The sequence below is a fragment of the Lissotriton vulgaris genome, chromosome 1_1, assembly GCF_964263255.1.
Source record: "Lissotriton vulgaris chromosome 1_1, aLisVul1.2, whole genome shotgun sequence".
Classification (NCBI taxonomy): domain Eukaryota; kingdom Metazoa; phylum Chordata; class Amphibia; order Caudata; family Salamandridae; genus Lissotriton; species Lissotriton vulgaris.
Window position 1 is genome coordinate 134,901,699 of NC_141685.1, and position 12,753 is coordinate 134,914,451.

General features: G+C 44.7%; 1 pseudogene; it reads left to right on the plus strand.

Annotated features, from left to right (window-relative positions):
* LOC147737785 (protein-L-histidine N-pros-methyltransferase pseudogene) overlaps nucleotides 1–12,753 on the plus strand; it is a 73,750-nt pseudogene that overhangs the window by 19,893 nt on the left and 41,104 nt on the right.

Consider the following 12,753-nt stretch of genomic DNA (forward strand, 5'->3'; position numbering starts at 1 on the left):
TACTTTGTACTCTTTTGTAACCTGCACACATGTCACTTTTTCCTCCTGTAATGCACCGTTTGCTACCTCTTGTATTATGTTTGCCCACGATTGTCAATTTTGACTCATGTAATGTAACGTTTGCTTTTGTAATTTGTTCACTTGTAATGTTCTATTGTATCAGTTCTATTCCTATTGTGAAGCGCTCTGACACCTTCGGGTAAAGTCTGCGCTATATAAAAACGCATACATAAATAAATAGCCTCCAAGCGAGCTTGCCAGAAACTAGAGAAGAAATGGCACAGTCAACAGACACGAACAGCCACGCAGCACACAAGGACACCATCTGCAACCACCATCATCTCATCAGGGATGCCAAGTGGACCACCTTCAAAGACCGAGTCGACAACACTGCACACGATAGCAAAGAGCTCTTCAACATCGTGAAGGAACGCTTTAACCCCAGCTCCAACACCGACATACCACCGTTGCAAGCCCTGTGTGACTCCCTTGCCACTTTCTTCCGCCGCAAGATATTAGACATCCACGACAGCTTCATCACCCAGACAGCCCCAACAGACAGCAACACAACAGACTCTCAGCACATCATCGACCATGACCCCATGCTAGCCTGGGCCAGCGTGAGCACTGATGACACCATCAAGACCATGAGCACTATCCACTCGGCTCTCCATTAGACCCATTCCCGCACCACGTCTTCAACAAAGCATGCAGCTTCATCACACCCCACCTGCGCAATGTCATAAACCTCTCCCTCAAGACCGTGACCTTCCCAGAGAGCTGGAAACATGCCAAGATCAACGCCCTACTCAAAAAACCCAAGGCAGACCCAACAGACCTCAAGAACTTCCGGCAAATCTCTCTGCTCCCATTCCTGGCCAAGGTCATCGAGAAGATCGTCAACAGACAGCTAACTCGATACCTCGAAGAAAACAGAATCCTGGACCCTTCCCAGTCAGGGTTCCACAGCAACCACAGCACTGAGACCACCCTCATCGCCACCACCGACGACATCAGGACCATGCTGGACAAACGTGAGACTGCAGCACTCATCCTCTTAGACCTCTCCCCTGTCTTCGACACCGTCTGCCACCGCACGCCTCCACGCCGCAGGGATCCAAGACAAGACTCTGGAATAGACCACCTCCTTCCTCTCCAGCAGAACCCAGAGCGTCTGCCTCCTCAATTCTGATCCGCAGCCTCTGAGATTATCTGCGGCGTACCCCATGGATTCTCCCTCAGCCCGACACTGTTCAACGTTAACATGGCCCAGCTCGCAGACGTCACCCGACAGCACGACCTCAACATGATCTCCTACACCATCGACACTCAGCTGATCCTCTCCCTCACCAAGGACCCCATCACCACCAAAGCCAACCTCCACGAAGGAATGAAGGCCGTCGCCGACTGGATGAAGATCAGCCGCCTGAAGCTGAACTCAGGCAAAACGGAGGTCCTCATCCTCGGCTTCAACCCTTCAGCCTGGGATGACTCCTGGTGGCCGACGGCACTGGGGGCAGCCCGACACCCACCAACAATGCACGCAACTTGGGAATCATCCTCGACTTAACGCTCTCAATGATCAAGCAAGTCAATGCCATCTCCTTCTCCTGCTTCAACACCCTCTGCGAGCTCCACAATATCTACAGATGGATCCCGACAGATACAAGAAAGACAATCACCCAGGCTCTCTTCAGCAGCAGACTCGACTACGGACACACCCTCTTCGCAGGAGCCCCCACCAAGCTCATCAAACAACTACAACGCATTCAAAATGCCTTGGCACGACTGATCCTCGACGTACCATGCCACAGCCACATCACCCCCCACCTGAGAGACCTGCACTGGCTCCCCATCACGAGGAGGATATCCTTCAAGCTCCTCATCCACGCACACAGGGCACTCCACAAAACCGGTCCAGCCTACCTCAACAGACGACTTTTCTTCTATACCCCCAACCGCCAGCTACGCTCTGCCGACCTCTCACTCGCCACTGTCCCGCGCGTCCGAAGAGCAACCACCGGCAGGAGATCCTTCTCCCACCTCGCCGCCAAGACATGGAATACCCTCCCACTGAGCCTACGTCAGACCCAAGACCTGCTGACCTTCGGGAGGGCACTGCCTGTTCGATCAGTAGTGGCCCTCCCAGTGCCTTGAGACCCTCGCGGGTATGTAGTGCGCTTAACATATTACTGATTGATTGATTGATTGATTGAACTTGCAAGAAAAGGTTGGACATGTGCCAACCATTAACCAATTGTAGGCTATGATTTTGGAATGACACAGACATAAACCAATCCGAACCAGTGGGATGAGTCAGCCCCCAAAAGGTACATACAGCAGATCACCTGGCAGCTGCGCTGCCTAGGCTTGACCTAAGAAAAGAAGGCGGTATGGCAATAACTCACAGCCGAGACAAAATAGTAATCTTCACAAGAAGCACCGCCGCCTAGGGAGACAAGCATTTAGCATGCAATAGGTCAATCGTTTGCAAGAGTTTGAGCTATAGGAATTGTAAATGACAATACTTTTTTATTTATGTGTTGGTTTTTAAAACATAAATTAAAGGCATTGTCGTTTATAATGCTAGTACCTTAAACTCTCGCAAATGCAAGACCTATTGCATTGCAAATGCTTGTTTTTAGTGTTGGAGTCCACCAGTGCCGGTATCAGTGGGTTATTGATTATCAAAATGGAGCGAGCGTAAAGGCATGGGAGCAATGCCTGACGTCTTAGGCCGTCCTATACCCATCGCACACAATCAGTCGTGGTAACATCTGTCCTTCTGTAAGGGTGATATAGTGCCGTGGACAGGGGGGTGCGATGTACCAGGTCTCCCTCCACCACCACATGCGGTTGAAATTTGATGGGATATGTCCAGTAGTGGGCATATAGAGCCTGTGCACATAGTGCATATAATAATAATAATAAAATCATTTGTAAAGTGCCTGGCTACACCGACTGGTGTGTAACAGCACTATAGAAATGGTTATAAGCAGTGTCTGTTCCTCCGAGCGCGCAGTGCTTCATGTGGAGCGCGCACCCACAGCACATCCCAGTAGATCATTCGTGCCACCGTTTTTATAACGTAAGCGGTGCGAAAAATGATAATTTCCTGGTTGTGGCGGCTCCTGCACTTGTTGTATTTCCTCCTTCATGAAGTGCGGCTGGGGGCTGTTGGTGGGCGATTGTGAAAATATTTGTAAATTGTAGCGCCGTAATGAGCTGCAATTAACATGAATATTTTCACAATGGCCCACAATCAGCCCGCAGCTGTGCTCCTTTAAGAGAAGAAATGCAGCCAAAAGCACGACTTGTGATGCCTTTCTTCTCTGAAAGGAGCACGGCTGTGGGATGATTGCGGGCCATAGTGAAAAAATTGATGTTAATTGCGGTGCATTACAGTGCTGCAATTAATAAATATTTTCACAATTGCCCGCAATCAGCCCACTAAAAAGGTACTTGGAAAGCTTTTAACCTTGAATGGAAAGTTGCACTGTCACACATCACTACGTGATACAAGCTTTGGTGGGTGGTATTTGCCTTTCGCAAAATGTGGCGAAACGGCAAAAAATCTCCGCGAACACGTGGAATTTCGCGTGCTCGCAGAGATTTCGGGGGCAGGGCTTTTTTTCGAGTTAACATGCCTCTCTTGTGTTTATAAAAGGTCAGAGACCGATCAGAGCTGCAGATGAGGAGAAAGAAGATCCTGGTCACAGGAACTGCACGGGATTGTGCTCGTGAAATTCAAGGTTGCAAAGGCCTCCATCAAGCACCCCTGCTAATTTTTGAGGATAGATATGAAGAGAAAAAATACATGCCCAGCCTCGACAAAGCTCATCATTTTTTTGGCCTGATTAATGAGTTACTGAATTTGAGCTTAAATTCGGGCACCTGCTTTATTTATATCTGTAAGTGCTTCCTTTTGAGCTTTAATTTTTGTGACAGGAGCACTGTGCCAGAGTTACTGAATTGGAGCTTAAACTCGGGCACCTGCTTTCTTATATCTTAACTGTAAGTGATTCCTGTTGACCATTAATTTTTGTGACAGCAGCATCGTGCCATAATGAATCCTGCCCTTCATATTTATCCAAGAAGACGCCACAGTTTTGTGCGATACCTCTACTCAACTGGAGTACTTTCTACTGGCTAATCAGTAAGTGCTACCTCGGTAAATGTATAGTGCTTTTCCTAAACTATAGCTGCGTAAAGGGCCAGAAGAGTTGTCTCCAGTGACCATGTGTGTGTGTAACTTTGCCAACGCGCCGAAGGGCGCCGGGCTCCCTTGAGTAAAGTGGGTAAAGGGCAGGAAAATGGTGCACACTACTAGTGTGTGTGGCGGGGCCAAACGGGCGGGTTTCTTTGCGAGTTCACATGCCTCTCTTGTGTTTATAAATGTCAGAGACTGATCAGAGCAGCAGATGAGGATAAAGAAACTCCCAGTCACAGGAACTGCACGGGGAATGCGCTCGTGAAAGTCAAGGATGCAAAGGCCTCCATCAAGCATCTCAGCTAATTTTCGAGGGTAGATATGGGGAGAAAGCACACCTGCCCAGCCTCGACAAAGCTCACGATGTTTTTGGGCTGATTAATGAGTTACAGAATTTGAGCTTAAATTCGGGCACCTGCTTTATTTATATGTGTAAGTGCTTCCTGTTGAGCTTTAATTTTTGTGACAGGAGCACTGTGCCAGAAAGAATCTTGTCATTCATATTATCAATGAAGATGCTTCCGTTCCACCACGGATTGCAGAAGTTTTGACATTTTTGTGTTCCGAGCGCGGAACGGAATTTGCGCCCACCCCTACTTTGTTGTACTGATGTGTACGTCTACTACGTTGCTTCTCATCGGTATTCTAATGGATCACCTGTGACTGCTTGGCTTTCAGGAGAATATTGAGTTTGTAGTTTTTCCAAAGAAAAGAGGAAACATACGAGCGCAATAGAAAGAATACTATTGGTTTTTTGAGAGTAAGCAAACTGGGGTGAATATTTTAGACTAATGTCTTAAGGAAGAGTTTTGTTACTGTAACAAATACTGCTTTTTGCCATCTTTACACATTGTTTTCATTTAGCCCCATAAAAGGTGTCCAAATCAAGATGGTTCGATTCTTAGGGTGAACCAACATTCTTTGCACAATTTAAACATGCACAGTTTTGGTTGCGAGCTTTCAGCGTCACACCGATAGGCAGCCCAAAAATATGCCTTGTTCCATATCCTATTAGGTTATCATCGTATTCACCTGAGGCTGTATATAGTCCTTATAAGAATCAATCTCAGTGCTGTAGAGGCACTTTTTATCATCGATTGATTCTGCGCAGTGAAGTACAGGCATTGAAATTTGACCAGGTGCATGCCACGTTTTCGTTTGAGAGAGATAAAGCAATGTCTTGGGTTTCTGGAGAGTGGAACACTTTATAGGGCCACAATGAACGGTCTATGCTCAGATTGTTTCACAAGCCTTTAACTCTTGTATTCGCTTTTACTTATGACTATTCGTCGGATTTGGCATTGTGACTCCACTACGAATCACCTCAACAGAGGCGGTCCCACTGTATGGCTGCACCTTGATTGTTTTCATGCTTTCAAGATGTAAAACCAATAAAGAATTTTTTTTAAACTCTTGTATTCGCTGGGAGGAAACTGATATGACAAGCAGCTGAGGTAAATGCGGTGACTCATGGTGGTTTTCACTCCATATACCAGAAATGTCCTTATTCAGCGCTACACAGGGCCGGTCTGGCATATTGAGGCAGTGTTTTAGTTCACACCCAGAAAGCATACGCCCCACCTTCTGCCCCCTCCTTTAGGCTGCTGCTGCTGTGCACTCATGATAGTTTAAGATAGGAGATGCCTTACAAAATCAGTGAACCTTTACACCCCACCCCCGCCTGCACTGGAAAAATAAAGCCTGTGTCTTTTCCACTTTAGAGAAGTGCGCACAGCATGCACAGTGCTGAGTCTTGTATAAGTTTACAAAAAACAATAGAGTTGCCAACCTTCACTTCTGTTCTTACATATGATAGGTCTGAGAGCGGAAACTTATCTGGTGTATTAGAATAATGACAAACAGGATTGGGACCGTATAGGGACATTGTGAGGATGAATGCTAGAGAGCAATGGAATGGGACGTGGAAGGAGGACAAAAGAGACCCAAGGGAAGTGTATGGGACGTCACATGACTGACACACACCTAAAACCAGCCAAGACTTCTGGTTGGTTTAAAATAAATTAGTAATAGCAATTATTTTGTTCTCTATAATTAATATTGGAAATATTTCAATCCTGAAATTGTGAGATTGAATTAAACATTACTGAGGACTGTGGAAGGGGTAGTGGTCGTCAGAGTGAGTCTCTTCTGTTCTGTTCACTGTGTGTTGGAGGTGTATGCCCTTTTTCCACCACAGCTCCTTCATCTGCATATCTTACTCCCCATCTATTTTCTCTTCATCACCCTCTTTTCACTCTTAACTAAAGGCACTTCCTCGCATCTTCTTCACTTCACCACCCCAAACACAACGCACCCAACTCACCTGGAAACACTGCAATTTCTTTTACTTTCACCATATGCAATATTTTAACAACTGTATGCCTCCATCACACACATTTGGACTGAATCACAATTACAACTAAAATATGTGACCATTGTCTGTGTGCCCTGCAGAGGGGCCAAGGATTGGATGACCACGCATTATGAACACCTGTTTAACCCACTGATGAGCACCATCAAAACAAGCACTGCATTCAGCCTCCAATCCAGACTCATGAGCACATGGAGAACTCTGTTTAAAGTAGGAACTATAGAAGAGTAATCGGCTACACTGAAAAAATAAAAAAAAACAACACCCTGAAATTAGATAGCACTCTTACGGAATGCAAGATTAAGTAAAATACATAAAATAAAAGAAGCATTGGCATAGCCAAAAGGTCTCGCCTTTGGAACCTTATAAGTATTTAGTTATGCAGAACAATATCCTTGGTGCAACAACATCAACTGTTGCATGGCTAAACACTTGTAAGGTCCCAAAGGCGAGACCTATTGGCTATGCCAATGCTTGTTCTCTAGGGCAGCTGTGCCCCCGCGGTGGGCATTTCTTTTCACCGCCCAGTGGTTTCTGGGAGCTGTAGTTCTAGGTCAGCTCATTGGAACTCGCTTCTGATGACTTAGTTGGTGATGCTTTGGATGTAGAAACATAGAATTGAGGGGACAGTAGAGAAACTCGTAAGAGGCATGACCGTAAAGGGACACGTTAACATGTTATGGCTGGGGAGCTGGACGATGGGCATTGGAGGGAAATGAGCTCAGTGGTATGAGGGGAAAGACGTAAGGTAGCTCGGAGAGGAAGAAAACTCTACTGTGGGGAGGGAGCCAAAAGGGTGGCTATAAGTCAATATACGTTTTGGAGAATGGAGAGAGAGATCCGAAGCGGAATAGGTAAGAAGTGAGGTGAGGGTGTATGGAGGAGGTCTGGTGGACAGAAGAAGTGAAGAGGATGGTAGATAACCACAGCGAGAGTAACTAGGCTTCCACAAAAATGAGCATTTACGATATTGTAAGAACCCTTCCTTATAAAGCCAAACTCAAAGTTAAGGGGGAGGGGGTTTTCTGACGTGTCACTTGACGAGGGTGCATAATGCTGCCCCCATAGACGAAGGATGGCAGGATGTTCCTCCCAGTACGTACTATCAAGGGAGCAAGCATCGATTACTAGAGAACTTAGTCTAAGTTATGTTATTGATCTCTGGGTCTGGTGCTTCCTTCCAGTCTCCTGCTGTGGAGCTTCAACATGGGGGCTGTTGGCAAAAGGATAGGAGAGAGGCTCGTTATAGCATTCACACGTTCAGGGCCTCATTGTGAGTGTTCCACTATTTTAACTGTTAATGTCACATCTGGCAAACACTGGTTTTAGGAAGCCATGGGTTTCTCAGTTAAAGCCCTACAAGATTTACCATGAAATATTTCTTTTGAGTCTGCTGTTTGCCAAGACCATTTGTTTTTAATAATCTGTATATAATGCACAACAAGATAAATAATGTATTTAGTTGTAGGGGCCTCATTAATCCGGCCCTCTTCATCCATTCAAATTCCATATTCCACTATATTAATTCACCACTAATCCTTTATGGGTTCCAGAGAAGCGTGCCACTCACCAATAAAGTGCATCAACACCCCAACAGGGTTACAAGCGCTATATAAATGCAAACCTTTTTCCCTTTCAACCCCTCCCCAACCTTCTCAATCCAAATAACTGACTAACATATCCACCACTCAAACTACTTTCATTTTTCACTATACTATTTCAACGCTAATCCTTATGCGTTTCCAAGTAGCATGCTACTTGCCAAAAAAAGTGCTTCAACACCCCATTAGGGGTTTCAGGCGCTATATAAATGCAAACCTCTTTCCCTCTTCTATCCCACCACCTACCCTTCTGTAGCCAAATAACTGAATAACATATCCACCACCCAAATTACTGGCACTGTGGAAGGAGGCCGGTGGCCCCAGTTTCCTAACATATATCAGCGCAGCTTTGCTGTGGTTGCAGATGCCTGCACTGCACTTTCTTATTTTGAACATGACACAACCCCCCCCCCCCCCTCCCCAGCTGGACTGACCTTAGCAGGCATCAAGCGTTTGCCTGGTCGGCTAGAAGGGTGGGCTCCGTTTTGGAGCAGTGGGGGCCAGTTTTGTTACTGGGGTCAGTTTTGCATGAGTGAATGAACTGTCTATATGTATAAACATCACTGTGGACTTCGATGCGCGTTTCACAATCACTAACAGCCTGATTCATGAACGGGCCGTTTTGCGAGCCCCTAATAGCGAATCATAGCGATTCGCTATTAAGGACTCGCAAATCGGTAATCATGTAGGAATCGCATAATAAAATGCGATTCCTACTGATTCCTTATTTGCGATTAGCAAATTGCTAATCGCAAATAAGGAATAACTCGCCATTCATTCCTATGGGCCAAAAGGCCCATAGGAATGAATAGGGAGTATTCCTTATTTGCGATTAGCAATTAGCTAATCGCAAATAAGATTGCGATTTGAAGGGTGCCAAGGGTGTCCACAGGACACCCTGTAGCACCCCTCAAATGAAATTTCACACAGGTGTTGCACACACACATGTCCAAAGGACATGTGTGTGTGTAACATGCAACTCAGAAAAATGCATTTAAATGCATTTTTCTGAGTTTTCGCAATTTACCGCGAGGTCTGACCTCGCGGTAAATTGCGGCAAGAAATTGCGAATTCGCAAATTTAAATTGGATGTTGAATTGCATTTAAGGAATCTCTAATAGAGATTCCTTAAATGTAATTCCTCGCACATTTGCGAGATCGCAATTAGCGATTTTTGCATTTGGGATGCTGAATCCCAAATGCAAAAATCGCACTCGCAAAGGGCCGGATTCTCAGAATCCGGTCCTTTGCGAACCGATTTAGCCTTCATGAATAAGGCTGTAAGAGTGTTGAATATGCAAAGTGTTGACGAGCAAACAAAATTAATTTTTTTTGCATATGAATCAAGGTATAGTTAGAGAAGAGGGTGGGGTATGCTGCTCGAGAGAGGGTAGTTTGGGCATTGTCGACAGCGCATGGGAGCACGGCTGGAGGGAAAATATTGATTACGAGTTAATGATTAGAACTTAGCACAAATTTGTGAATAAAATGTTGAATAGTTCTGTGTTAGTCTTTAAGGATAGATCACACAGTCTAAATGTTGTTGTTTTTAATATCTGCAGTAAACCCCCGACGAAGAGCTAAAAAAAGCTCGAAATGCATTGGGAACATGATTTACTAGTACTGAGGATGTTTCATGCAAACTTCGTGCCTCAGAAAAAGGCTCGGAATAGCATATCTGACGCATCAGAAACTTTCCTTGCATAAACAATCGTCTCCCTTGTGACAGGAGAAGGATTTTGTAATCGAATGAAATTATGGAATATGAACGATTAAAACACTCTTGAACATGAAGCATTTTTGTGGTATATTGGAGAGCGTCATCGTGAATCAGCTGTGCGTCCGGTTAGAGTGGTACTCTGCTCTAAGTTCATTATTCTTATAACTGGTAAAGCCAGGTTTTTAGGCCTCTGCGGAAGATGTTCTCCTTGTTTTATGCACGCAGCAAAGGTAGCAGAGTGTTGCAATCCAAATAAACTTTATTCGGCTACACAAAGGCAGCCATGAAAGTTAAAAATTTACAATACATAGAAAGATTCAGACATATTAAAAAACTGTATAAAAAATGAACAAACTCCAAAATACTACTCGATATAAAGTGCGAGATGCCAAAAATATCAAAATATACAAAGCTACTAATTCATAAAAGTTAAAAAAAAAGGTAAAAATGGGCCTGCTTTTCTTTTACACCTTAAAGAAAGCCAGGGTAACATACTGTGAAATGCCCGTGGACCAACGGCCCACACATTATACATCCATACAAGCCCTTGATTTCATTGCAGATTTCAGAAACCCCTCAACAAAGAACAAACGGTCATCATTCAACAGTTGCAGGTACAAGAGGGCTGGGTGGATTTTTATGCACGCAGCAATGGTAGCAGAGTGTTCCAATACAAATAAACTTTATTCGGTTACACAAAGGCAGCCATAAAAGTTAAAATTTTACAATACATAGAAAGATTCAGACATATTAAAAAACAGCATAAAAAACGAGCCCACTCCAAAATACTACTCGATATAAAGTGCGAGATGCCAAAAATATCAGAATATACAAAGCTACTAATTCATAAAGAGCAGACGCCCCATAAAACATCATAAAAGTTAAAGACTTGGCCTGCTTTCCTTTTACACCTTAAAGAAAGCTAGGGTAACATACTGTGAAATGCCCGTGGACCAACGGCCCACACATTATACATCCATACAAGCCCTTGATTTCATTGTAGATTTTAGAAAACCCACAACAAAGAACAAACCGTCATCATTCAACAGTTGTAGGTACAAGAAGGCTGGGTGAACTTTTCTGAAATTCAACTTTTTCAAGAGAGGTACCAGGAAATGTTTCCGTGGAACAGAGTCAAATTTGCAGAAGAACATAAAGTGCAGCAAATCCTGTGGAGACAAGCCGTCGCAGCCACAGGACGCTACCACTTGACCTCTGTGACAACCCTTGGGTCTAGCCAGCAAAAAATGAAACAAATTCATCCTGAACCTGGTTGGAAGAAACTTCTCGTGAGTGGACAGGGACCCCAGGAGGTCGGGCTCCGTAAGTGGGTTGTTTTGAGCATTATAAACCTGCGGACACTTACTTTCTTGAGTTCCTGCTCGTCCCTATCTAGTTTCTTTAAAGACAAATAGCATAACTTTACTGACTCCACATCCCTCCTGGTGATTGTTTCAGGCTTATGACACAGCTCTACACGTCCTATCTCTTCCAGGCTTCCTTTGATGAAATTAAGCCATGGAATCTGGAGGGCTTTATCCAGAGTCAAACACTCCCTCAATATAATGTGAGTGAGATTTAGCTCAGGATTCAGCCAGCATTTAAACCAAAATACAATAGGGCGCGAGGCTAGAGTATCACACAAAACAGAACCCCAAGTTCTTCGCGGGCCGACAAATTAGAAAGGCTTTGTGGGGCGCACATCAGGCGCTTTAAAAATGTGTTCTCTGCCACCTGTAAGGGGCTCACCATAGTGTGACCCCAGATTTCACTCCCGTAACTGGCTATAGCTGTGGTAATTTAGTAATAATTAGATTAAGCATTAGCAGAAGACATCTCGAGTTTAGACGTTATCTTGTCCGTTTACGGAATCCATTTTTTATTTCTGTCGGTCATTTTGGCTGCCATGTGTTTAGTCCTACTTTCCTGACAAGATATTTTTATCCTCCACTACTTTGCGCATGCCCTGTTCAGTCTGCAACTGTTACTGATATGTAACTGTCAAGATGTGTCCACGAGAATAGGCTAACAGATAGCCCTTCCCACTTGTTGCTAGCACACTCGCTGAATGACCTTATATGTTCTGTAACCAACACTCTGTGCCTTGTACCGCCTTCAGATGAGACCCTATGTTGGTAGAAAAGTACCAAGTTCCTTCAGTCAGTGTGCTACCTCATACTTTACCAAAGGGTGCTGTGTGAATGTAGTTCCACCTCTTGAGGTTTAATTCACCCTGTCTTTTCTATTCCAGTTTCTGTGCCAACTTCTTACTATTGGTCTAAAGGACTTTATGCAGAGAAGGGCAAATCCCTTGCATTAGTGGGCCTGGCTGAGGCTGGCTACAACATAGCCAGGCTTTTTGCCTGATATACCTTTAACAAGGCACCTATTGGTTTCCTCGCTATCTTTGTGGAAAAATTAAATTGCCGCATTAGCCCTGATCAGAGCCCCCCTGTTCTTAATGATTTGGGGCCCCCATTGTAACGGACCATCCAGAAGAACGCGTAGATATGAGAAAACATTCATATGGGGGATGGGGGAAGAACCAACCCTAAATTAAAAGATTTCTTTTGGACGCAGTCGCACTAGCATAACATATGATTTCGAGTGGTTGATAGCCAGATCCCAGTCGGACATAAAGCTAGAAAAAGCCTCAGTAGAACAGGAAGTCCACGACACCCTACATATGGGAAATCTACCTCAAGGTTTAACTTAGGACTTTGTCCAAATCATTTATATATAAGCTGAATAAGAATGGGGCCATTATACAACCCTGTCTAACTCCCCTTTTAATGCCAGGTCCCTGGTAACCCTGAGGTCCTGCGAGGACCTGACACTGGCCTTAGATGAC